This window comes from Somniosus microcephalus, chromosome 4 (genome assembly GCF_052327205.1).
Source record: "Somniosus microcephalus isolate GS21.2 chromosome 4, FLI_Smic_1.0, whole genome shotgun sequence".
Classification (NCBI taxonomy): Eukaryota; Metazoa; Chordata; class Chondrichthyes; order Squaliformes; family Somniosidae; genus Somniosus; species Somniosus microcephalus.
Window position 1 is genome coordinate 246,192,445 of NC_140990.1, and position 27,553 is coordinate 246,219,997.

Below are 27,553 nucleotides of genomic sequence, written 5' to 3' on the forward strand. Positions count from 1 at the left end.
GTTTTTAGAGGGTTTCGGTTTCGGAAGTTCGGATAAAGGGTAAATCGTGCGCACGACCCCCCGCGGACCCCCCCGACCCCCCCGCCGACCCCGACCCCCGCCGACCCCCCCGCGGACCCCCGCCGACCCCGACCCCCACCGACTTACGCTGAGCGTCAGCGTAAGTCGTGCGCACGACCCCCCGCCGACCCCCCCCCACGGACCCCCGCCGACCCCCCCGCCGACCCCGACCCCCCCGCGGACCCCCCCACGGACCCCCCCACGGACCCTGCCGGCCACGAGCCCCCCGCCGACCCCCCCGCGGAACCCCGCCGACCCCGACCCCCACCGACTTACGCTGAGCGTCAGCGTAAGTCGTGCGCACGACCCCCCGCCGACCCCCCCGCCCCCCCTGCGGACCCCGCCGGCCCCGACCCCCCCGCCGACCCCCCCGTGGACCCCCGCCGGCCCCGACCCCCGCCGACCCCCCCCCGCGGACCCCCGCGGACCCCCGCCGGCCCCGACCCCCTCCGACCCCCCCGCGGACCCCCGCCGACCCCCCGCGGACCCCCGCCGACCCACCTTCCGAAATCCGAAATTCTCCGAAAACCGAAACACGGCTGGTCCCGAGGTTTTCGGATAAAGGATAGTCTACCTGTAATAGCATATCCACTGAACCACGGATCCAACAGGGTTGATTGGGCTTATATTCGCTAGAGTTTAGAAGAATGAGAGGGGATCTCATTGAATCTTATAAAATTCTAACAGGCCTAGTCAGACTAGATGCAGGAAGGATGTTCCCGATCGCGGGGGAGTCCAGAACCAGGGGTCACAGTCTAAAGATAAGGGTTAAGCCATTTAGGACTGAGATGAGGAGGAATTTCTTCACCCAGGGAGTGGTGAACCTGTGGAATTCTCTACCACAGAAGACAGTTGAGGCCAATTCATTAACTATATTCAAGAAGGAGTTAGATATATTTCTTAAGGCTAAGGGGATCAAGGGATATGGGGAGAAAGCAGGGACAGGGTACTGAATTTGGATGATCAGCCATGATCGCATTGAATGGCGGAGCAGGCTCGAGGGGCCGAATGGCCTACTCCTGCTCCTATCTTCTATGTTTCTTTGTTTCTACCTCACACCTTGCACACGCTGACAGCTATTCAACTATGGTCGGCACATCACCCAAACACATTGCACCACACTCACTCACACACTTCTCTTTCTCTTGCAGGCCAAGTTGGCTCACAACTGGTGGGAGCAGCAGCGGACAGGCAGGGGAGTGGGGTGGGGGGTAGCAGGCTGAAATGCAGGACTTCAGCCAGTTCGAGGGGAAAGTTCTCCAACTCATTGGGCGACACATCGTAGAGGTCGTGACAACCGGCGAGGTTGTACCCCTTGGGGACAACAATGCTATGTTCATTCCTAATCCTTCATCTCACATCGCCTCAACCTACAATCTCTTCTCACTGTAAAGCTACTCATGTTGTATGCATGCATATCTGGCTTACCACCCACCCCCCACCCCCCCTCCCCCCCACTGCCCCCACCTCCCCGCACCACAACCTGACTCTTGTGCCTTTCTGCTTTCAGATAATCAATAAGCACTGGACCAGCCAGTCCCTGAGGTGGTGCAAGAGAGCGAGGAGAGAGAAAAAGAGGAAGAAGAAGACACTGCTTCACTGCACCTGTCACTTGCAGACACCAGCTAAGAAACTGGCACTCTGTGTACTTTAGAGGCAAGTGTAGTAGTGGGATCTGCACAGGGTGAGGCACCGGGTACGAGTGGGCTATAGCAAGGCCAGGGAGAAAGGGTAGCTCAGGGGCCAGCTCCCTGGAGGGTGAGTTCGTGCTTGAGTTCTGCTGCACAGGACTCAGATGAGGACCTCGATGGGACAGCCTTCCGAAGAAGGGTGATGGGCATGCACACCGAATTGCTAGGTGCAATGGCAAACCTGCCAGAGAGCCTCTCAGCAACGTCAAGGAGCATGGAGGAGTCCGCCTCCAACATTGCACGGGTCTCTGTGCAGACCATGGAGCCCAGGATTTCCAGCCTGGAAATGATGGAAGACTCCTGAAGAGACCGTGCCAACCCAAACGTGATGGTACATGTGTGATGGGCGACGTCACGGCTGCCATTGCAGCACAGGTGGAAGTGACCCAGCATTTTAGTGCTGCAGTGGAAGCTCAGACCACTCTCCTGCAATGTCTGTTTGTTGCCATCCAAACTCAGACCAGCTCTCATGCAATCTCAGCTTGATGCCACCCAAGCTCTGACTGGGTTTACCGCTGTCAACCGGGGCATAAGAACATAAGAAATAGGAGCAGGAGAAGGCCATTCGGCCCTTCGAGCCTGCTCCGACATTCAATGAGATCATGGCTGATCTTCTGCCTCAACTCCATTCACCGGCCCTATCGCCATATCCCTTGATGCCCTTACTAGTCAGAAATCTATTGACTTCTGTTTTGAATATACCAGACTGTGCCTCCACAGCCCTCTGGGGTAGAGAATTCCAAAGATTCACCACCCTCTGTGTGAAGAAATGTCTTCTCAACTCAGTCCTGAATGGCCTACCATTTATCTTGAGGCTGTGGCCCCTGGTTCTAGACTCCCCAGCTAAGGGAAACATTCTCCCAGCATCCATCCTATCAAGCCCTGTAATAATTTTGTATGCTTCAATGAGATCCCCTCTCATTCTTCTGAATTCAAGAGAATACAGGCCTAGTTTACTCAATCTCTTCTCATACGACAGTCCTGCCATCCCTGGAGTCAATCTCGTAAACCTTCACTGCACTCCCTCTATGTCAAGTATATCCTTCCTTAGGTAAGGAGAACAAAATTGCACACAGTACTCCAGGTGTGGTCTCACCAAGGCCCTATATAATTGGAGTAAGACTTCTTTACTCCTGTACTCAAATCCTCTTGTAATGAAGGCCAGCATACCATTTGCCTTCCTAATGGCTTGCTGCACCTGCACATTCACTTTTAGTGACTCATGTACAAGGACACCCAGGTCCCTTTGAGCATCTGCATTCCCCAACCTTTCACCATTTAAGAAATGCTCCGCCTTTCTGTTTTTTCTACCAAAGTGGATAACTTCACATTTATCCACATTATATTCCATCTGCCATGTTCTCGCCCACTCACTGAGCCTGTCGAGATCCCCTTGAAGCCTCTTCACATTCTCTTCACAACTGACACTGCCACCTAGCTTTGTATCATCAGCAAATTTGGAAATGTTACATTTAGTTCCCTCATCCAAATCATTGATATAGATTGTGAATAGCTGGGGCCCAAGCACCGATCCTTGCGGTACTCCACTAGTCACAGCCTGCCATCCTGAAAAAGACCCGTTTATCCCTACTCTTTGTTTTCTGTCTGTTAACCAATCCTCAATCCATGCTAGTATATTACCCCCAATTCCATGTGCCCTAATTTTGTTCACCAACCTCTTATGTGGGACCTTATCGAAGGCCTTCTGAAAATCCAGATACACCACATTTACTGGTTCCCCTTTGTCTGCTCCACTAGATACATCCTCAAAGAACTCCAATAGGTTTGTCAAACAGGATTTCCCTTTCATAAATCCATGTTGACTCTGCCCAATCTTACAATTAGTTTCTAAGTGCCCAGTTATTGCATCCTTTGGGATTTATCGACTTTTAGTCCCATTAATTTTGCTGGTACTGTTTTTGTACTAATAATAATTTCTTTAAGTTCCTCATTCTTGTCACACCCTTGGTTTTTTCGTGTTTCTGGGAGGTTGTTTGTGTCTTCCTCTGTGAAGACAGAAACAAAGTATTTATTAAATTTATCTGCCACTTCCTCATTCCCCATTATAATTTTTCCCGTCTCCGACTGTAAAGGACCTACATTTACCTTCACCAGTCTTTTCCTTTTCACCTACCTATAGAAGCTTTTACAATCCGTTTTTTATTTTTTGCTAGTTTGTGCTCATATTCGATTTTCCCTTTCTTTATCAATTTCTTGGTCCCCCTTTGATGATTTCTAAAAAGATCCCAATCTGCAGGCTGACCGCTTTTTCTGGCAATTTTATAAGCTTCCTCCTTTGACTTAATACTAGCTTTAATTTCTTTTGTTAGCCATGGTTGGATCACTTTTTCTTTTGGGTTTTTATGCCCTAGAGGAATATATGTTTGTTGTAAATTTTGCATTATTTCCTTGAATGTTAGCCATAGTATGTCCACCTTCATACCTTTTAGTGTAGTCTCCCAATCTACCATGGCCAACTTGCCCCTCATACCCTTGTAGTTTCCTTTGTTTAGATTGAAGACCTTAGTTTCAGATTAGACTACATCACTCTCAAACTTAATGTAAAATTCAATCATATTATGGTCACTTGTTCCTAAAGGCCCCTTTACCACAAGACTATTGATTAGCCCTTTCTCATTACACAGTACCAGATCCAGTATTGCTTGTTCCCTGGTTGGTTCCTCCACATACTGATCCAGGAAACCATCTCACATGCATTCCAAGAATCCGTCCTCCACACCATTAGTGGTAATTTGATTTGCCCAGTCAATATGTGGATTAAAGTCCCCCATGATTACTGTATTGCCCTTGTTACATGCACTTCTAATCTCTTGATTGATACTGTGCCCTACATTACCATTACTGTCTGGTAGCCAATATACAACTCCCACCAATGTTTTCCTCCCTTTGCTGTTTCTTAGCTCCACCCAAACTGATTCCAGTTCTACATCATGATCTGCCAAGCCAAGATCTTTTATCTCTACCGTACCGATCTCATCCCTGTAGGGGTTGTTGGTTGGGTGATCGGTTTGGCCCGGGCCTGACCCAGTGGATGTTTTCGAGGCGTCCCCACACTCCCACTTAGTTCTGACACTGGGATCCTACCAGGCAGCTGATGTGCAGAATAACAAGCTCGAGACAGACAAGCAGGTGAAAGGTTAAAATAATAACGGTTTTATTGAGAGAAAAATAAAACAAAACAAAACAAGCAGAGAAATTAATTGGTTCAACGATACTAAACCAAGGCTACAGCTCTATACACTTTAAAAAGAAAAAAAAAAGGAATACTATATATTCAAAACAGAGGGCACGCGAGTGCGGGAAGGAGTACGACACATCGAGGGGTATCACACATTAACACTCCCCTTAGCCTTATCCCCACCTCTTACACTATCCCTAACCTAGGTCGAACTAAAGGGGGGTCAGACTCTCATGCTCACCCAACGCATTGGAACAAAGACCTTTAGGTTGTCCTGGGACTGCAGCTTTAGTTGGTCTGGCCTGGTAAAATTCAGTGTGCACTGGCCACACACTCTCCCGTCAGTCAGGTAGTGGATCTTCCTCCTTGGCTGGGCGAAAAGGCTTCCCTCCTGGGTCGGGCTGCGCCATTTAGCGAGGCCCGCTCTGGGCTCCGGTCCGTACCGGGATGGTGCACTCCGTCCCGTGTCTTCCTGGTTCCACTCTGAATCCCTGCCTGAGGTGGTGGGCACGGAGGGGGGGGAAACAGTCAGGTTTAAATCGGGAGGCAGTACGGACCAGGAGCTTCGCCTGCTTACCAAAGCACGGGCCTGCTGCGCATAGCCTTCCCCGTCTTGGAGACTGCTTCTCCCAGTAGAGTCCTCGAAGTTTCCTTTTGCAGCGAAGTCCCAGGATGAAATAATAATAATAATAATAATAATTCAACTTTATTGTCATTGCACAAGTACATGAACAACAATACTCTCTCGAACTGCCTTGCCTCACCCAGATCGAGAGGTGTCCCAGGTTACTTCGTTAACTGTAAATGGTTGCAAAACGGCCGATTTCCCACTAACGGCCTTATCACCGGCCCTCATTGTTTTTGGTTTCAGTCACACAATGGTGTCTATGGTGCCTAGCCCTCTAAAACGGTTTCTGATATGATTGGATCTGTTAGGATGGGCCCGATGATGGTTTTAACTAGCTTAACCCTGATTGCAGTGCAACCATGTTCATTGTTCTTACCGGCCTACTGGCGACTTGCTATTACATATTCAATTCCATGTCTGGCCTGGAATCCACATAGGGACTGTGGAATTCCAGGCCCTGTCTCCAGTCTTGTTGCTGGGGAGAAAAATGACTCGCTTCCAGCAGCTTTCTGGTCACGTGTCCCAGAACTCCATTTTGTACGTTTAAAAAGTGGCTAACTTTGTTTGATTCGGAAAGCAGGCAAGGTGGGGGAATTTTGCCAACTCCCTACACCCCCCTGTGATACATAATAATTTTTCTTGAAAATTCCATTACGTATCATAATTCTGGCCCTCCTTAGTCGACCTTCCCCTTAGATTAATCTCTCCCCTCTACAGATACCTGCGATACATCGCACTTCCCATAACGTGAGACTGTGGTGTACACAAGCAGCTAGAAAAGAAAAAATGAACCAAGTACATTACATTACTTACATCCAAACATGGAGGGGCTCCGACGTCCCTGCTCAGTTCGGTACATTCATCATTCACAATCTTTATTAACAACCGCGCCGCAAGAATTCTCATAGTACGGAGAGTCCCTTGGGAGGGTTTACGCAGACGAATCCCCGTTGATTCCCACGTAGTGTTCCTGCCAAGTTCTTTGGTTGCGGAACTGTGTCAACCGACCCCTCCCTCTACACTGCATGCAGACTAGGTACAGTACGATCCCTATCTGACACACCACCAGGATGTGGGAAGCCAGACGGATCCACGAGGGGACCTCTATACTCTCAAAAATGTCCCACCACGGTGGAACCACTATATCCAAAATCTTGGACCCTATATCTATCGTCTTTTGCTCTAGGGTGTAAAAGTGTTTTTGGGAAACCACTACGGCCTTCAGTAGCTTTGCAAGGTGTTCAGGGAAAGGGGGAATCTCGTAGCCGAAGTGTGCTACATACTGCAACAAGTTGGTTACATTCTCTTTAACAGTGAGGTGAACGGTGGAGGGCTCCGGGATGGGGACAATTCGTTCCTGGGCCACTTGAACTTCTGCCTCGGGTTTGAAACAGAAACTGCTATCACTCACCGCACACCAGCTGTGCTGTCCGTGCCGGTAGTGGGACGCGCCGGTGGTGACACAGTAGGCCCCACCTCCTATATATGCCACCTGGGGGGGAACGTGGCCTTGTGCCATCGCCTCCATGGTGCAATTTATAGGCTTCGCGCCAGCAGCTCTGAACCCACACTGCGGTCTTAAAAAGGCATTCAAGTGCTGGGGACACAGGATTATGTGTGCTCCCCAGCTCTGGCACCCTGAAAGGTCCGTTTTTGTCATTTCGTGCTCCCACTTGATGACGTAAGGCGGGATCGCGGCGAAACGAATGTGCACACCCCCTTGGATCACTCCAATATTCTCCACCCTGTACACCGGTGCGGGTCGGGCTGTCCTACCCATGACCGGCATCCTAACAACCACCCCCATGACTGTGTGGTTAGACCGACCACAGTCCACGGGAACTGGATAAGCCTCGGAGGCTAGCCGGAGTTGGCACGGGCTCAATGCGTTCTCATATGGGTGGAGGGCGGCGAGGTGTTTGTTACTGATCCAGGAGGGGACCAAACCCTGTTTCAGGTCCTCCAGATTACTGCGGCCCTCGCCCAGTAACCATGCCCCGTACAGTACGCACACCGCGCTCTGCGCTGCTTGGTCAGACGCATTCCTGTCCTCCCGTATGAGAGCATTTACCGTTTTCGCATGCTTCTCCAACTCTGCTATGATTTCCTTCAAATGGACCGTCATAGCCTGGTCCTCATGCAACTCCGAGCTCACTACTTTGTTCTCATCCATGAGAATCCGCTTTAGCTGTGTTTTCAGCTCATTTATCTGGGTCTGTAACTCAATGTCGTCTAAAGAGTTGATGACAGAAGTCCCAGTATTAAACGCGGTGAAAGTATCACCCAAAATACCCCTTCTCTGTCGCCCCGTGTCGCCCAAAAACTCGCGTGGTGTAGTGTAGAGTTCAGTCCTATCCCCACTAGAAAAATCAAATTCGTAAAACCTCCCGAACATGTCCTTTAAGAGGGCCTGGTATAACTGTTCTATTTCCTTGGGGCACCACTCGGGTAGACGTACCTCGGTGAGATTTAAGATAACCGAGGCCACCGCATAGTGTACCCCCTGGTACAGCACCTGATCGGTAGGCACTAGTACCAGTCCATTCCCAGGTCCCTTAGTGGTGGTAGGGCACCCTTCCCGGGGTGTCCTATTAGGTGGATTGGTGGGTAATGGCTTGCGGGTGTGCGCCACCAGTTCCATGGCTTTAACTGGGGCTGCCCCTTGAAAAACCACGCATGAACGCATGTGAGAGCCCCACCTTATCCCCTTCCCCTGGTCCTGCCAGGTGGCAGAGAAGACAACTGAGATTCCTGCGGGGCAGGCCTCCTTCGATCCCCACATACACACATAAATCCCTTGCTCGGATTCCCACCATTTGTCCCAACAGACACTTGTCCTTTCTGCCGTAGCAGTGACAGTTCGGTGGGTGTCATTGTCCATTCGCACCCACGTGGATGAAGCATCTTTTAAGTCATTCTTTAACTTGCGGATCCACCACCATCGCGCGGCCGGGATCTTTCCGGTGCAGGTCAGGCAGACCTTCTTGCCAACGATGACTCCCACATGCGCAGCCACTATTTCCACCGTAGGACACACTAGGGATGCCTCGCCGTAGGTGAAATCGGGCTGGTCAGAATACCGAGTGGAATTGGACCCGACCCATCCGGGCCAGCGCCCCTGGTGGGTGTAGGTGGCGGGTCCCTCGGAGCCTCTCTCACAGCTCCCTGCAGTAACTACCGGAGCTCTTGGTCCGGAGCACCCAAAAACGTGGGAGTCTTCTACGTCTCCCCGGAGTCCTCTGCTCCCCTCGATTAGGGCGAGCAGGATGGCCAGCTGCCATGCGCGAACGCCTCTCTGTAAAACAAAAGGGAACATGCAGCCAGGTCTCTCCGGAGATGCTCTGGCCTGGGTTAAGTGGTGATTGGGTCCCTCGACCTCAAACCCAAACACATACACTGTGAGCAACAAGACTTACTTAACCACTAAACTTATAAACCTAACTTAACTTATAATATACTATATACATCCGCCGCCCATCTCCGGACGGCTAAGTCAGTCCCTGGTAGGGCCCCGGCTTGCCATTGCTTCCGGCGGGCCCGCGGTGTCCCTACCTATGGCCCCTTCGCGGTCTGTGGTCGGCCGCTGGGGACCCCTGTCCTCAGTTTTCCTAATCCTCGGGACGGCTCTGGGCAAATGGAAGACGGGTGACCACGTCTTCTTCGGCTGGGGTGTGCGGGAAGACCTCCTGAGGGCGGGTGGAGCTTTCCTGGCCGGTGGTCCCCTGACTCGGGCCGCCGCTCCCTTGCATCCATCCCTCCCTCCTACCATTGGGACAAATGTCCCGCTGCAGCCTACTGCTGCGACCCGCAGGTCTCCGCCCCCTGTTCCCACGACGGGGTCCGGGACGGGGTTCCTGACCTCAGGTCCCTCCTTCCCTACACCTGAGCTAGGGGCGGGGCTATTCTCCTCGGTCTCCCCCCCCTCCTCATCTGAACTGAGAGCGGAGGCGCTGACCTCGGGCTCCTCCCCCTCTATACCCGAGCTGAGGCTGGAGACGCCGCTCTCGGGTTCCTCCCCCTCAGTCACATCCCCACTCGCCGGTGGCTCCTCCCTTCAGACACGCCACCAGACCTGCTGCGGTCTGTGACCTGGTTCCCATATCGGGCTGGGGATTTCTATTCCCCAACCCCTGACCAGCCAGCTGTCCAGCCCTGCTTGGCTTAAACAGCTTGCACTGGTTGATATGAAACCACTTTGTACGCCGGGGCATTTTCACGGCGTACACCATGGGGCTGGCTTTGTCTACCACACTAAAGGGCCCCATGTACAAAGGCTCCAAACTTCCTACTCTGGCATAATTCCTGACCATGACCTGGTCTCCCACTTCCCATTCTTGGTGCCCTTTCGGTTCCAGCAGCAATCTGTTACTCTGATGCTACCTCCCCATGTTCCCCGCTGCCTGCCCATGGACCTGCTTCAGGTGCTCATAGAGGGTTCGGGCGAACTTGTTCCGATTCACCTCCCGGAGTTGCCCCTCCGTAAGCAGCGGCGCTAACACATGGGTGGGGGTCCGCATAACCCTGCCTGTCATCAGCTCATACGGGGAGTACCCTGTGCTTTTTGACTGGCTGGCCCGGATCCTCATCAACACTAACGGCAGGATCTCGGCCCATTTGCGGGGCGAGTCCACCGTCTCCTTTCTCAACCGTTCCTTGAGGGTCCGGTTCATGCGCTCCACAATCCCGGATGACTGTGGATTGTGAGCTACATGCCACTTTCCCTCAATGCCCAACTGCATAAGGGCTGTCTGCATCACCTGTCCGGTGAAGTGACTCCCCTGGTCGGACTCCACATACTGTGGTAGTCCCCACCGCGGGAACACCTCTCGGACTAGGATCCTTGCAGTTCCCAGAGCCGTGGCATTTCTGCAGGGGAAGGCTTCCACCCACTTGGTGAACACATCCACCAGGACTAGGCAGTACTTAAAGCCTCCCTGGGCGGTGGGCAGGGGCCCGATGTAGTCGACCTGGATCGACTGCCATGGTCCCTCTACCCGCCTGATGTGTCCGATGGGCACCTTCCTTTTCCGGGGGTCAGGGTTGTTTGCAGCGCACACGAGACAGTCTGCACAGAACTCGCGGACATCCTCCCTGAGTCCCGGCCACCATCCCGCCTGTTTCACCCGCTGCCAGGTGGCCTCGGGCCCGGGGTGTCCTGCTCCCGGTCCCTCATGGGCCAGTTGCAGGGACTCCCTCCGGTGCTGTTGCGGCACAATCCACTGCTCCCCCCTGAACAGCATGCCCTCTTTAACGGAGAGGGTCGCTGTCCCATACGGCCCCTCTACCCTCCTGCCCTCAATGACTGCGCTGAGGACAGCCTTCAGGACCGGGTCCTGAGCCTGGGCGGACTTAAGGTCCGGGGCTAATGCTACCCCTACCCTCCTTTGTGTCCCGTCCCTACCTCTGACCGCTGCCACAGGTCCGGACCCGAATGGATCCCAGAAAGTGCCGGTGCGGTCACCCTCCTTGGCAAGCAGGTCAGCCTGCTGGTTACCCTGACCGCGGGGTTCTGTGGAGGAATGAGCTTTCACCTTATGGATGAACACGTCCCCTTCCTCCCCCACGGCTGCCAGAATCTTTTCCAGCAAGGGCTTCACTGTGAGGGATCTCCCGTCAGCGGAGGTGTATCCGCGGCGGGACCAGATGGCCAAATATTCCGTACACGAGTTGCACGTGAACATGCTGTCCGAGCAAATCGTGTAGGGGGTAGGGAAGATTTCAGGGTGTGTAACGACATACACCACCGCGGACAGTTCAGCCTGCTGGGCACTCATGGTGCTGGGGAGTTTAATTGCCAGGGCAATGCTTGCCGTAGGGTCATAAATCCCACATCCCGTGAGACGCTTGCCAGCGGACACCATGCTGGAACCATCAACATAGATTTCGCGGCCTGTGGGATGTATCCCGGCCCGTAAACCTATGTTCACCTCCCAAACCCCTTCTATGGAACACCGATGGGCTGTTCCCGGGTAGACTAAATTGGCCGCGAGCTTTGGCTCGCAGAGACCCTTCACCCTCAGATCCATCTGGGAGAGGAGCAAGGTCCAGCGAGCAATGCGGGCACTGCTCACTGTCCCATCCTTAATTCTCCCATCCAGTAGCATCTGAGTCGGCGTGTGATGCGTGAGGAGGGTGATGGGAGAGGTGTCTGTGAAGATTAGGGACGTCTTCACAGCCCAATGCGTGGCTAACAGATGCCTCTCGCAATTGGAGTAGCTCCTCTCAACATCAGTGAGCACCCTGGAGGAGTATACCACGGGCCGCAGCCGGCCGTGCCGCTCTTGAAGCAGCACTGAGCTCAGGCTGTCCCCGCTGGCTGCTACCTCCAGAAAAAACTCCTTTCCCTCATCTATGGCTCCCAGGGCTGGTGCGATCTGCAGATTCTCTTTGAGCCCGACAAACGCTGCCTGGCACTCCTCATCCCAACTCCACTCCACTCCCTTGTGCAGGAGTCGGAGCAGAGGAGCTGCCGAGGCTGCATAGTCCTCAATAAAATCTCGACAGTAACCGGTCAGTCCTAGAAACGACCTCACACCCGATACTGTTTTTGGGATCGGTAGCTCTTGCACCGCCTCCCTCCTGGCCTTATCTATGGCCCTTTCTCCAGCGTGCACGGTCAGGCCCAGGAATTTTACCTCCTGCCGGCCGATCTGCGCTTTCTTGGGGTTAACTTTAAACCCCTTCTGCCCTAACAGCTCCAGCAACTCGGCCAATAGTGGGCCATGCTCCTCCTTTGAATCGGTGAGGAGGAGTAGGTCGTCCACATATTGGACTAGTTGTCTGGGCTGGCTAAACTCCTTGATGCTACCTGCCATGCACTGATGGAAGATGCTGGGGCTGTTGTGAAAGCCCTGTGGCAAGCAGTTCCAAGTGTACTGTTGCCCCCTAAACGTAAAGGCAAACTTGTACTGATCCTCCCTCCATACAGGGATGGACCAAAACCCGTTTGAAATATCCAGTACCGTGAACGTGGGTGCAGATGCTGGGATACTCTCAATTAGGTCAGCGACTGCTGCCACGGTGGGGGCGCAGGCAGGAATGTTACTATTGAGGACCCGATAGTCCACCGTGGCTCTCCAGGCACCGTCTGGTTTCCTCACCGGCCACAATGGAGAGTTCACGTGGGTTGCTATAGGTCTCAGAACTCCCTGCTGCACTAGGGAGGACATGGTTGCTTCCATGTCTGGCTCAACTTCCCTTGGGAAATTATACTGTTTCTGTGGTCTGGCCATGGGATCCCCATCTACCGTGACCTCAAACCCCGTGACCCTACCGCAGTCGTGCTGGTGAGTGGCAAACGTGGCCAGGTGCGCCTTCACGTATGCCCGAAACTCCTCGGGGACACCACTGACCATAAGCCCGAGGTCGTAGCCTCCCTTTGGCTTCATGGTGCAGAGAGTCCCCTTCCCTTCCTTTCCCGGGATCACTACTACCTCACCATCCTTTATTCCACCTGCTCCCCACAAGCAGTGGTTCCTTAGATCCACCAGAATCCCGTGACCTACAATGAAGTCGGCCCCCAGGACTCCCCTTCCACCCTCCACCTCCCACCTCATCAGGATGCACTTCCATGTGGTGTGGAGTGGTCCCAACTTGATGGAAAGCGGGATGGACACCGACCCAGCCTGTTCCTTCCCTGTAAATCCCAATAGACTGTAGGGGACCCCGCTGGAGAGGGGCGAGGCGGCGGGGTTATCTGCATAGATTACGGTGCTTGATGCTCCCGTATCCAGCAGTTAGGTCCCCTTCAGCCTCTCCACCTCCATCTCCACGAGGGGTCTCCCCCACTCGTCATAGCGGACAGAGCACAGGTAGACCGGTTGCGTTCTTGCTAGTCAGGGTTGGGAATTGGCTGGGGCTGCCGGAGTAAGAGCGCCGGTGGCCATTGCTACCTTCCCCTGGCCAGACAATACGGACCGTACGGCGTCCAGTATTATCTCGACCTGGCTGGGTCCTGCCCCCGCCGGTTGGGCTGGGGCAGTGGGCACCTTCCCCCTGGTCTCTTTCCAAGGGTTTCTACACTCCTTCCGCCAGTGGCCATCTTTACCACACCCATAACAATTAAGTTTGGGGTGTGTTGGGGTAGTCCCTTCCTGGCGCCACTCCTTCCTACCCGGCCCGGGTTTTGCCTCATGCAGATTCCCTTTCGCTGGGAGCACTTCGGCTGCCCGACCGTTCTTGTAGGCTAGGGTGAGCTGCCGGATCACCCCGGCTTCTGTGGCCCCGGGGTCCTTGGGGTCGAACCAAACTTCCGCTTTTGCTCTAACTTGCGGCAGGCTGTTCGCCACCAAGCAACGGAGCCAATGGGTCAGGAGATCTCTGTTCAGGAACGCCCGGTTGGGTGTCCCTGGGCAAGCTCTCTGGTACACCGGTCACAGCCGGTCCGCGAAAGCTTGCGGAGTCTCTTCCACCAATTGGACCGTTTTCTCCACACGGGAGAACAGACTACCCTCATCCATGCCCAATGCCTCTAAGACTGCGTCCTTGAGCTCCTCGTACCCACTCTGACCTCTTTTATCCCCATCAGAGAGGGACTGGAGGAGGCTGCTTTCTCGGGAAAATAGCAGCATTTTGGCCTGCTCACGTCATCACAGTCATTGACGCTGGCTGCCTGCTCTACCTCCCTAAAATGAACCGAGGGATCTCCCTTCTGGGAGAGCTTTGAAAAATGGCTCACCATACTCCTAAGCTGTTGGGTATTAAAAGGGACCACAAACTGGTTCTGGAGAGGCCCTTCCCTTTCCCCTTCGGCAGGCAGACCTAACCTCAGCTGCCGGGCCGGGCACATGGGCCCCGTTCCCGTCCTAGCCGGGGCTTGGACCACCTCCGCCTTCACCTCACCTTGGTGCCACACTTCTCCGAAACTCGGAGTAGTGCGTGGTGGACGCGCGGTTTCCTCTTTTTCCTCTATTGCTTCCCTAGGTACCACTTGGGATGGTGAAGTGGTCCTACCCTCGTTCCCCAGAAAATCCGCCTGACCCACCTTCGGATTCATCAGGCATACCATGCCCTTGGCCTTCCGGAGGGCTCGGCTAAGACTCTCTATCTTCTCCTGCCAGGGGCTGTGGTCAGCTTCCCCGAACCCCTGTTCACTGGCCAGCTTATAGGCTGCCTTCACTTCCCTGACTTTCTCCTCCTGTTCTTTTACTTCCTTTACCAAGCGGGCACTTTTGTCCCGCAGCCTAAACTCATTCCCCTTGGCCTCGGTGACTTGACACCGCAGGTATTCCAACTGGGAATTATAATCCCCTAAGAGCTGCACCCTCTCCTGTGTGAGAGCCTGCAGCGCCACAACTAACTTCTCTCCTGCCTGAGCCTTCTCCTGGACTTCCAGTTCCAGCTCCTTTAACCTGGCTGCCTGGGCTGCGATGAACCCATCCAGGAGCTGTACCTGCTTTTTGTAGCAGCACAGCCACACAGCCTTTTCAAGAGATCTCTTGTGTTCCCTCCCCTGCGTCCACTGAGCTGCGGCGTCCACCGGACGGCCAGCCTTCAGCAGAGCGGTGATCCACTTCTTAGTGAGATTCACCTTCCTGAACACATAGTCCAAGATTCTCTCGTCCATCAAGCTTGTCTCATTCGACTCGCCATCTACAACACCAGATGCCTGCGCCCAGTGTCCTGCCGCGGTCGCCATTTTGTAGGGGTTGTTGGTTGGCTGGTCGGTTTGGCCCGGGCCTGACCCAGTGGATGTTTTCGAGGCATCCCCACACTCCCACTTAGTTCTGACACTGGGATCCTACCAGGCAGCTGATGCGCAGAATAACAAGCTCGAGACAGACAAGCAGGTGAAAGGTTAAAATAATAACGGTTTTATTGAGAGAAAAATAAAACAAAACAAAACAAGCAGAGAAATTAATTGGTTCAACGATACTAAACCAAGGCTACAGCTCTATACACTTTAAAAAGAAAAAAAAAAGGAATACTATATATTCAAAACAGAGGGCACGCGAGTGCAGGAAGGAGTACGACACATCGAGGGGTATCACACATTAACACTCCCCTTAGCCTTATCCCCACCTCCTACACTATCCCTAACCTAGGTCGAACTAAAGGGGGGTCAGACTCTCATGCTCACCCAACGCATTGGAACAAAGGCCTTTAGGTTGTCCTGGGACTGCAGCTTTAGTTGGTCTGGCCTGGTAAAGTTCAGTGTGCACTGGCCACACACTCTCCCGTCAGTCAGGTAGTGGATCTTCCTCCTTGGCTGGGCGAAAAGGCTTCCCTCCTGGGTCGGGCTGCGCCGTTTAGCGAGGCCCGCTCTGGGCTCCGGTCCGTACCGGGATGGTGCACTCCGTCCCGTGTCTTCCTGGTTCCACTCTGAATCCCTGCCTGAGGTGGTGGGCACGGGGGGGGTGGGGAACAGTCAGGTTTAAATCGGGAGGCAGTACGGACCAGGAGCTTCGCCTGCTTACCAAAGCACGGGCCTGCTGCGCATAGCCTTCCCCGTCTTGGAGACTGCTTCTCCCAGTAGAGTCCTCGAAGTTTCCTTTTGCAGCGAAGTCCCAGGATGAAATCGAAGTGAAGTGTAGAAGCTGTCTCTCCCGAAGTGTGTTCCAAGTCGAAGTGTCTCCAACTGCTCTTTCTGTCTGCTTACTAAAAACAGTTATACTCTCTCGATCTGCCTTGCCTCCCCCAGATCGAGAGGTGTCCCAGGTTACTTCGTTAACTGTAAATGGCTGTAAAACGGCCGATTTCCCACTAACGGCCTTATCACTGGCCCTCATTGTTTTATTGTTTTTGGTTTCAGTCACACAATGGTGTCTATGGTGCCTAGTCCTCTAAAACGGTTTCTGATATGATTGGATCTGTTAGGATGGGCCCGATGATGGTTTTAACTAGCTTAACCCTGATTGCAGTGCAACCAGGTTCATTGTTCTTACCGGCCTACTGGCGACTTGCTATTACATATTCAATTCCATGTCTGGCCTGGAATCCACATAGGGACTGTGGAATTCCAGGCCCTGTCTCCAGTCTTGTTGCTGGGGAGAAAAATGACTCGCTTCCAGCAGCTTTCTGGTCACGTGTCCCAGAACTCCATTTTGTATGTTTAAAAAGTGGCTAACTTTGTTTGATTCGGAAAGCAGGTGAGGTGGGGGAATTTTGCAAACTCCCTACATCCCTTATTAACAGCACTATGCCACCTCCTTTTCCTTTTTGTCTGTCCTTCCTAAATGTTGAGTGTCGCAACAGCCCAGCAATCTGTGCTCCAACAGTTTGCTAGGAATGCTGAGATGCCGCCCTGGGGAGTGGCAATGGGTCAGTGGAGCAGGACCCTGCTGTCCTCTCTCATTCCTGCTCCCACCACTACCACTCTGCCATTGCCCTTGCTGCTGCCTGTCAGCCAGCCAGCCCAGACTGCTGCCGCCCATACTGAGGTGGTGCAGTCTGCAGTCAGACCTTCTCGGGCCAGAGCTGGTCGAGGTTGTCCTGCAAGTCATCTGAAGTATCCACCACGGAAACTCGGAAGCCTTCCACCAGCCCTGCTGCAGCCACTGTGAGAGCACTTTGTAGGAGCACTAGATCAGGAAAAGGCACACGAACGACAGGGACTAAGGGATTACACAAGGGTGCTTAGTTAATCTTTTTGCTGTAAATATGTGTTGTGATTTTTAATAAATGTATTAATTTTGTTTGCAATCTTTTGTGGTGTCTCTCAATTCAGCTTTGTGCCCAGGAGGGCACTGTGATATTCAGTGACAGAGGGATGGTATGATGGGGATGTGGTGAGCAATGGAATCTGGGGTTTCATTCATTGTAATCGGAGTCTGATGCGCCATTCACAGAAAACCTGTCCGGAAGGGGGATTGGCTGCCTGCCTCTTCCTCCCTCCTCGTTCTCTTCCTCTTGCTCCTCCCCCTCCTCCTCCTCCCACTCCTCCTCTCCCTCATCCTCTTCCTGAGGTGGTCCCACAATCCCTGGTGGCAAGGGCTGAGCCCTCATGATGGTCAAATTGTGATGCATGCAGCAGACCACCACAAAATGGGACTCCCGCTCTGGCGTGTACTGGAGGGCTCCTCCCGAGCAGTCAAGATTGTGGAACCGTTGCTTTAGTAGCCTGATGGTCTGCTCGATGATGTTCCCAGTGGAAGCATAGCTCTCATTATATGAGTGCTGGGCACAAGTGTTGGGGTTGCGGAGGGGAGTCATGAATCAGGTGGAGAGCAGGTAGCCCTTGTCTCCGAGCAGCTACTCTCAAGTTTGATGTGGTGGCTGAAAGATTGCTGGCATGCTGGACTGATGCAGGATGAAGGCATCATGACTGCTGTTGGGATAGCGGGCATTGAACATCAGTAAACGCTGGCGTTGGTTGCACACCAACTGCACATTAAGTGGTAGCCTTTGCGGTTACGGAAGATATTAAGATTGTTATACGGCGTCCGCAAAGCTATGTGGGTGCAGTTGATGGCACCCTGCACCACGGGGAAGCTCGCAATCCTGGCAAAGCCACATGCGCTTGTCCTGCTTCTCTCTGCTCAGAGAGAAGACAACATAGTCCTTTCTTCTGGTGTAGAGAGCCTCAGTGACTTCCTGGATGCAGCGATGGACAGCGAACTGTGAGATGTTCGCTATGTCTCCTCCTGCAGACTGGAAGGGTCTGCTGGTGAAGAAATTGAGGGCCACGGTGACCTTGACTGCCACCGGGAGAGCCGTGGTCGCCCTGCTCTCAGGCTGCTGGTCTGGTTGCTGGAGGTGGCAGAGTTCTGTGACCACCTCCTTGGTGAAGCGTAGCCTCCTAATACACTGCTCCTTGCTTAAATGGGTATGAGAAGTGCTGTCGGAACACCCTAGGTGGATAAGGCCTCCTGTTGAGAGCCCTCCTGGCCCACCTCCTCCCCGCTCTGCGCACATCTTCTCCCCTTCTTTGCTGCTCCGCTCACTCTGCCGAAGATACTCGAGCATGAGGGGGACTGCCAGTAGAGCCCCATGACTGTGAGCAAGTGTTGTGAGCAGAGACCTTTCAATAATAATGAAGGCGTTCTCCACTTGCACCAACACTCCCCGTCACCTTAGAACCTTGAAAGGAGTTTATAAAGCTGCTGGAGTTGCAGAAAGTTGCACAGAGACAGTCACACTGCAAGTAGTTGCTGATGATCCCTTTAAATATCACTGCTGGAGCCTCCTTCCTGCTTGCCAAAACTTGCTCAGCTCGTTGCACTTAAGGCATGCCAATAAGTGGAGCGGCGAAATCCAATGTAGCAGATCGGGCATCAAGTGAGCGTTGCACACCACCAATGTCACGATCTGCTTAATTTCAATCATTTCCGCGATCGCTGCTATTGGCAGCGCTACCAACCATCCCAAATGACGGCCGCTATGGGACCCTGTGTCAGCTGGCGTAAGAGCGGCGGCCGCCAATTTTTCACCCGTTTATGGCGTTAACGGTTGGTGATAAACCATCCAATTTCTGGGCCAGTGTTTTTGATTTAAAATCTAAATCGTTAATATAAATTGTGAATAACTGATCCCAACACTGATTCTTGTGGGACCCCACTTTCCACCTTCTTCCACTCTGAATAGCTACCCTTTACCCGTAATCTCTGCTTTCTGTCTTGCAGCCAGCTAGCTGTCCATTCTGCTACTTGTCCCCTGACTCCGCATTCTCTGACCTTATTCATTAATCTATTTTGTGGTACCTTATCGAAAGCCTTTTGGAAACCTAGATAAATTACATCTACTGCATTTTCCTTGTATACTCTCTGTTACCTCGTCAAAGAATTCAATGAAGTTGGTCAAGCAAGACTTTCCCTTTTGACTGCTCTGTGATCTTGCACATCAGCTTCCAAATAACCTGCAAACACTGAGACTAATGACCCTCAAATGTTGGCCTGGCTGAGATTGACTAACTCAACACATACCAGAAATGTGACCAGGACAATCCTGTTTGTATAGTTTAATATCACACTGGGCATGATGGGCATGATGACCAAGCAAGCGGGTGAATTGTCTTACTTATTAACTATAATAACTTCCCCCACCCCTGCTCATAGTTCCAGTAACTAAATTTCATTCCACATGGTAGGTATCTGCTACAGAAATGTTGGATATCCAAAATGGAATTTGTTGTGTCCGTGTACAATAAGATACAAGACTGCAGGAGAACGGTACAACAGGTGTTTACTAAACGTGGCTCACACTAGAACTGATCTGTACAGATTACTACTCAGTGCTATATACAGGTGTGGTCACTGCCGGTACTGCAGTATACATGAGCTGTAAAAGATAGTTCTCTCCTTAAAGGTATATACATTACAATTCCTCCCCTTTTAGATTAACAGTACCATAACACTCATTTAACAATTAAATATCAAACTAATTACAATTAACACTTTTAACATGCAACATTAGCTGAAAATAGTCTATTTATATATTCAGTCTTTGGGGAGGCTTCCTGATCCTTTCTGGATAGCGCCTTTCCCGAGTGTCTTGCTCTTGGTGCGGAGGCGATTCTGGCCCCCTGTCGTCGGTTGGTTCATCAGCTTCCGATGCTACTGTTTCTGGGGTAGATGCGACCTGTACATTGGGTTCATCACCAGGTTCGTATGGGTGAGGCATGGGGTTGACTTGTTCCTGTGACTCTAGGATCTGGTCAGCATGGCGTCTCACGATGCTCTCCCCAACATCTACTGTGTACATTAGTGGCCCCTGCTGTGTGTATATCGTTCCTGGCTGCCATTTTTCTGTTCGGTAGTCGCGGGCCAAGACTGGTTGCCCTACATTGAAGCTCCTTGTTGGCTTCTCATGGATGTGCTGGAATTGCTTACTCTCAACATCTCTTCGTACGTTTGGTCTGTGAAAATCCAGGCGAGATCTTAACCTTCGGTTAAAGAACATCATGGCTGGGGCCTGGTTGGTGACTGCATGTGTCGCATTCCGGTAGGCGAACAGGAAATTGTCCACCTTGTGCTGCAGCGGAATGTTGTCATTGTACATAGCCTTTATTGCCTTCTTAAAGGTTTGTACGAACCTCTCAGCCAATCCATTTGTGGCTGGATGATACAGGGCAGATGTGTAATGCCTTACCCCATTCTTTTTCAAGAACCTCCGGAACTCTTCGGACACAAAATGTAAAGTCCACGCCTCAATAATACACGGACTTCAGGAGAACAGTTTAACAGGTACTTTACTGAACAAGAGGCAGCTTGAAACTGAAACTACAGAAGCCTGCTAGGGCCTTTTATACAGGGGTGGTCACTGCCGGTACTGCAGTCTAAGACCAGTTATTCCCTTAAAGGTACATACACAACAATTCCTCCCCTTTTAGATAAACAGTACATAACATTCATTTAACAACTAAATAATAACTAATTACAATTACAATTTTCTCAGTAATATATACATCAACTGAAATAGTCATTTATAAGTTCAGTCTTTGAGGAGGCTTCCTGATCCGGACTGGATAGCGCCTTTCTCGAGTATCCTGTTCTGGCGGTGGAGTCAATTCTGGCTCATTGTCATTGGTTGGTTCGTCAGCTTCCAATACCCCTGCTTCTGAGGTAGACGCAATCTGTACTTCGGGCTCATTACCAGGTGCACATGCTTGTGGTACAGGTTTGGCTTGTTCCTGTGACTCTAGAATCTGGTCAGCATGGCGTCTCACGATGCTCTCTCCAACGTCCACTGTGTACATTAGTGGTCCCTGCTGTGTGCATATCGTGCCTGGCTGCCATTTTTCTGTTCGGTAGTCGCGGGCCAAGACTGGTTGCCCTATCTTGAAGCTCCTGGTTGGCTTCTCATTTATGTGCTGAAACTGCTTATCCTCAAAATCTCGTCTTATGTTTGATTTGAGCAAATCCAAGCGACATCTTAGTCTCCGGTTGAAAAACAGTACGGCTGGAGTTTGGTTGGTTACTGCATGTGTCGCATTCCGGTAAGCAAACAGGAAGTTATCCACCTTGTGTTGCAGTGGTATGGCGTCCACAGCGATTAGAAACATTGAGTCCATAAATGGACCAGCGAAATCAATGTGTACCCATTGCCATGGAGATGAGGGCCACTCCCATGGATGTAGCGGGGCCTGTGGTGGAGCGTTTTGGACCTTCTGGCATCCTGTGCATCTCTTGGTCATATCCTCGATTTCTTTATCGATTCCCGGCCACCACACAAACGCCCTGGCTAGGCTCTTCATTTTTACCCCTCCCAGATGACCCTCGTGAAGCTCATTGAGTACTCTATCTCTCAACTTGGGTGGAATTACCACTCGAGATTCACACATCAAGGTTCCCCGGCACACTGACAGCTGTTCCCTCCTTGGCGAGAATGCTGGCAACAGTGAGTCACCATATGCTGGCCATCCCTTCACCGTCAAATCATAGACCCGAGAGAGTGTCGGGTCATTTCGGGTTTCCTTCTCAATACTTGCGTTTGTAACAGGCAAACATTCGACTATGGTCGCATGGAATATCTCCACCGGGTCCACTGCAGGTGCTTCTTCTGCCATAGGCAACGGTAGGCGCGACAACCCATCAGCGTTTCCATGTTGTTTCGTACCTTTGTACTCTATGTCATACTGATGTGCCCCTAGAAAAAGTGACCATCTTTGCAGCCGTTGCGCCGTCATCACCGGAACGCCCTTCTTTGGGTTAAAAATTGAGACCAGGGGCTGATGATCAGTCAGTAGGGTGAATTTCTGCCCGTGCAGATAGTGATTGAACTTCTTCGCCCCCCACACCAGGCTGAGGGCCTCCCTGTCAATCTGGGCGTGGTAACGCTCGGCTGAGGTTAGCGAGCGCGATGCAAAGGCTATTGGCCTCTCTGAACCGTCACAGAATTTGTGTGACAGCACCGCTCCAATGCCGTAAGGTGACGCATCACATGCCAACCGAATCGGTAGTGTTGGGTTGTAGTGGGCCAATACTTCTTTTGAAGTGATTTGGCATTTACATTCCTGAAAGGCACGCTTACACTCATCACTCCATTTCCATGTTACACCAGTTTGAAGGAGGGCGTTCAGTGGGTGCAGAATTGTAGATAAATTCGGCAAGAACTTATTGTAGTAGTTCACCAACCCAAGGAACGACCTCAGTTGCGACACATTTTCTGGTGCTGGAGCCTTGACTACAGCCTCAATCTTGTCCGGTGACTTATGCAACCCTTCCTCATCAATCATGTGGCCACAATACGAGATTTGTCTCCTGAAGAACTCGCATTTGGGACGGTTGGCTTGTAGCCCATATTCCTGCAATCTCGTGAGCACCTGTTCCAGGTTGGCAAGGTGTTCATTGTCATTTTCGCCCGTAACCAGGATGTCGTCCAAATAACACTGGGTCCCTGGGATCCCTTGCAGGACTTGTTCCATTGCCCTCTGCCACATAGCCGGGGCCGATGCTACCCCAAATACCAGTCGATTGTACTGGTAAAGGCCTTTGTGAGTGTTTATCGTGAGGTATTTCCTAGATGCTTCTTCCACCTCCATTTGTAGATACGCTTGAGCCAGGTCAATCTTTGTAAAACGTTTCCCTCCAGATAGTGAGGTGAAAATATCTTCTATCCGCAGAAGCGGATACGGTACTGTGTGCAGGACTGGGTTCACAGTCACCTTGAATTTCCCGCAGATGCGAACCTTCCTTGGCTTCCCAGGCGTGCTGCTCAATGCTTTCTTCATTACAGGAATGATGGGTGTGGCCCACTCGCTCCAGTCCACCTTAGACAGCACCCCCGGATGCTCCAGACTCTCCAGTTCAGCTTCCACAGCTGGGCGTATCGCGTATGGCACCGGTCTGGCCTTGAAAAATTTTGGGGTTGCATTATCCTCCATCTTTATGGTTGCCTTTACTCCTTTTAGAGTCCCAAGTCCTTGTTGGAACACCTCTTCCACGTCAGATAGAATTTGTGACAGACGTCCAGGTGCGATGTCATCATCTTTTTTGTCAGTCACAGTTAGTGCCAGAATGGAATGCCAATCCAATTGTAGTCTTCGGATCCATTCACGTCCCAATAATGGTTGTCCTCCATCTCGTAGTATATACATGTATAGTTTCTGTGCTTCCTTTCCGTTATATTCAACTGGCACCCTTATTTTTCCTCTGGGGTAGACATTTTGCCCCGTGTATGTCTTCAATACAATGGACGTGTCCTTTAAGGGTATGTGTGAGAATAGCCGCTCATAGTCTCGTCGATTCATGACAGTTAGGGCTGATACTGTGTCCAATTCCATCTTCACTGGGGACCCTGCTATCATGAGGGTGACCCAAATGGTTCGGTGATCTTCTTTTGCGATCACGTTGTGTAACTTTAAACAACTTAGTCGCCTGCTCCCGGAGTCCTTATCACTCCCTTGATCTTCTGAACTACTATCTGTCAGTTTCTTTACTTTCCTGTACTGTTCCTTAGCAGTTCTTGTCGTGTTGGTCTTCTTTCCCGACCTGCAGACTCTTGCTATATGTCCCATTTTCCCGCATTGCCTGCATATTTTGTCTTTAAACCAGCAGTCCTTCTGCTCATGGGTTGTTCTGCCGCAGCGATAGCACTTTTCGGCTCCATACGCCATTTTGTTAGTGCTGTATTCTTGTGGCTTCTGTTGTATTTCTGCAGCTCCCCGTGCTGCTGCTTCGTAGGATACTGCCACGCTGAAAGCCTGTTCTAGCGCCAGGTCCTTTTTTGAAAGTAGTCGTTCCTGGGTTCCTTCACTCTGGAGCCCACAGACAAACTTATCCCATAAGGTGTCTGCCAGTCCTGCTCCGAACTGGCAGTGCTTCAATAACTTGCGTAGTTCCGTAAGATAGTCAGCATTGCTCTCATCTTTGTGCTGGTTTCTTTTATGGAACTTGAATCTTTCTGCTATCAACAGTGGTGTAGGGCTTAGATGTTCCTGTAAGATATGAACAATCTCCTCAAAACTTTTCTCCATTGGTTTAGCTGGGGTAATTAAATTCCGCAATAGGCCGTACGTACTCACACCCATCAGATTTAATATTACCGACGCCCTCTTTCCATCAGCCACCTCATTTGCCTTGCAGTACACTTCAATTCTTTCCACATACGTAGTCCAGTCTTCTACCTTGTTGTCGAAAGCAGTGATACTGCCACTTTTCGGCATCTTGGCCGATTTAAAATGGCGCCTCCCGCGCTTTTGCTTCTTCCCCAATGGAATAAAATGGCGCCTCCCGCGCTTTTGTTTCTTCCCCTTACTGCCACGCTGCTCCTAGCATTCTACGCGGTGATGGCGGCGACCCGCAGCTTCGGCGCGTCTCGCTTTCCTTCCCCCCCGTTTAGTTTCTCTCCGCTGTCCTGTTCTCGAGCACCGACTGCGCCCTGTGCGCTCCACCCTCTCTCTCTTGTTTTCTTTTCCCGGCGACGCTGCGCGGCCCGATTTGTAGAGCCGCTCGATCGAGCTTGAGCCCGCCGCAGTCCGGAAGGGTCAGCGTGCTACCTGCTACCAGCACGATTCGCTGGAACCACAGTCTCTCCCGCAATTCTCCAAACACCGATGGATTCTTTGGGCGGTTGCCCTCGGTCGACGCCCGTTGCTCAGACTACGACCTTCCAGGACCTTCCTTTCAGGCGAGATCCCTGTGAGATGATGCCACACTGCAGGTGAGTTCGAACTTACTCGTCGCCTCTGTAAAGTCCGCGCCTCAATAATACACGGACTTCGGGAGAACAGTTTAACAGGTACTTTACTGAACAAGAGGCAGCTTGAAACTGAAACTACAGAAGCCTGCTAGGGCCTTTTATACAGGGGTGGTCACTGCCGGTACTGCAGTCTAAGACCAGTTATTCCCTTAAAGGTACATACACAACACAAACTGTGGTCCGCTGTCAGAGCAAATCTGTTCTGGCAAGCCATTCCTGGCAAAAATGGTCCGTCGGACTGCAATAGTTTTATCCGTGGTGGTGGAGGACATTTTAATGACCTCAGGCCATTTCGAGTGCACATCCACGGCTATTAAAAACATTGAGTCCATGAATGGCCCAGCAAAATCAATATGCACCCGTTGCCATGGAGATGAGGGCCACTCCCATGGGTGTAGAGGGGCCTGTGGTGGTGCAGTTTGGACTTTCTGGCATCCTGAGCAGCTCTTGGTCAGGTCCTCGATTTTTTTATCGATTCCCGGCCACCACACATAAGCCCTGGCTAGGCTTTTCATTTTTACCCCTCCCAGATGACCCTCATGTAGCTCATTGAGCACTCTATCCCTTAACTTGGGTGGAATTACCACTCGGGATCCACACATCAAGGTCTCCCGGCACACTGACAGCTGTTCTCTCCTTGTCGAGAATGCTGGCAACAGTGAGTCGCCATGTGCTGGCCAACCCTTCACCGTCAAATCACATACCCGAGACAGTGTCGGGTCATTTCGGGTTTCCTTTTCGATACAAGCGTTAGTTACCGGTAGGTATTCAACTATAGTCGAATGGAATATTTTGACAGGATCCACTGCTGGTGCTTCCTCCGCAGTAGGCAGTGGCAGGCGTGATAGCCCATCACCATTTCCATGCTGTTTCGTGCCCTTATATTCAATCTCATAGTGCTGCGCCCCTAGAAAAAGTGACCACCTTTGTAGTCATTGCGCAGTCATCACCGGAACGCCCTTCTTCGGATTAAAAATGGAGACAAGAGGCTGGTGATCAGTCAGCAAGGTGAATTTCTGCCCGTGCAGATAGTGATTGAACTTTTTCACTCCCCACACTAGGCTGAGGGCCTCCCTGTCAATCTGGGCGTAGTTACACTCGGCTGAGGTTAGTGATCATGACGCAAAGGCTATTGGCCTCTCTGAGCCGTCCGAGAATTTGTGTGACAGCACCGCTCCAATGCCGTAGGTTGACGCATCACATGCGAACCTTCCTTGGTTCCCCAGGCGTGCTGCTCAATGACTTTTTCATCACAGGGACGATGGGTGTAGCCCACTCGCTCCAGTCTACCTTGGACAGTACACCTGAATGTTCCAGACTCTCCAGCTCTGCTTTGACGGCTGGGCGGATCGCATAAGGTACCGGTCTGGCCTTAAAAAATTTTGGGCTTGCGTTTTCTTCAATTTTAATCACCGCTGTCATGCCTTTTAGCGTTCCGAGTCCTTGCTGGAACACTTCTTTCACGTCAGTTAGGATCTTTGACAGTCGCCCAGGTGTGACGTCGTCATCCTTTTTGTCAGCCACAGTCAGTGCCTGTATGGAATGCCAATCCAGTTGTATTTTCCGGATCCATTCACATCCCAGTAATGGTGGTCCTCCATCTTGCAATACATACAGGTCTAGTTTTGGTGTTTCCTTACCATTATATGTAACAGTCACCCTTATTTTTCCTTTGGGGTAGACTTTTTGCCCCGTGTACGTCTTCAAAATAATTTTTGTGTCTCTCAAGGGTATGTGTGTGAATAGCCGCTCGTAGTCCCGTCGGTTTATGACTGTTAGAGCTGATCCTGTGTCCAATTCCATCTTTACCTGGACTCCTGCTATCTTGAGAGTGACCCAAATGGTTCGGTGATCCTCCGTTGTGATCACATTATGTAGTTTCAGACAACTCAGTTCCCTGCTTTCAGAGTCGTTATCACTCTTTTGTTCGTCTGAATTATTCTCCGTCATCTTATGTACCTTCTTGTACTTTCCTTTGGTAGGTTTCTTATTGCTGGTTTTCTTTCCCGACCTGCAGACTCGTGCTAAGTGTCCTGCTTTTCCACACTGTCTGCATACTTTGTCTTTGAACCAGCAATCATTCTGGTCGTGTGTTGTTCTGCCGCAGCGATAGCACTTCTCTGTTCCATATGACATTTCGTTTGTGCCATATTCTTGCAGTCTCTGTTGTATCTCTGCAGCGCCCCATGCTGCTGCTTCATATGATACCGCAATGCAGAAAGCCTTTTCCAGCGTAAGGTCCTTTTCAGATAAAAGCCGTTTCTGAGTTCCTTCACTTTGAAGCCCACACACAAACTTGTCCCTTAAGGTATCTGCCAGTCCCGCTCCAAACTGGCAGTGTTTCGATAGTTTGCGCAGTTCTGTTAAATAATCAGCATTGTTTTCATTCTTATGCTGGTT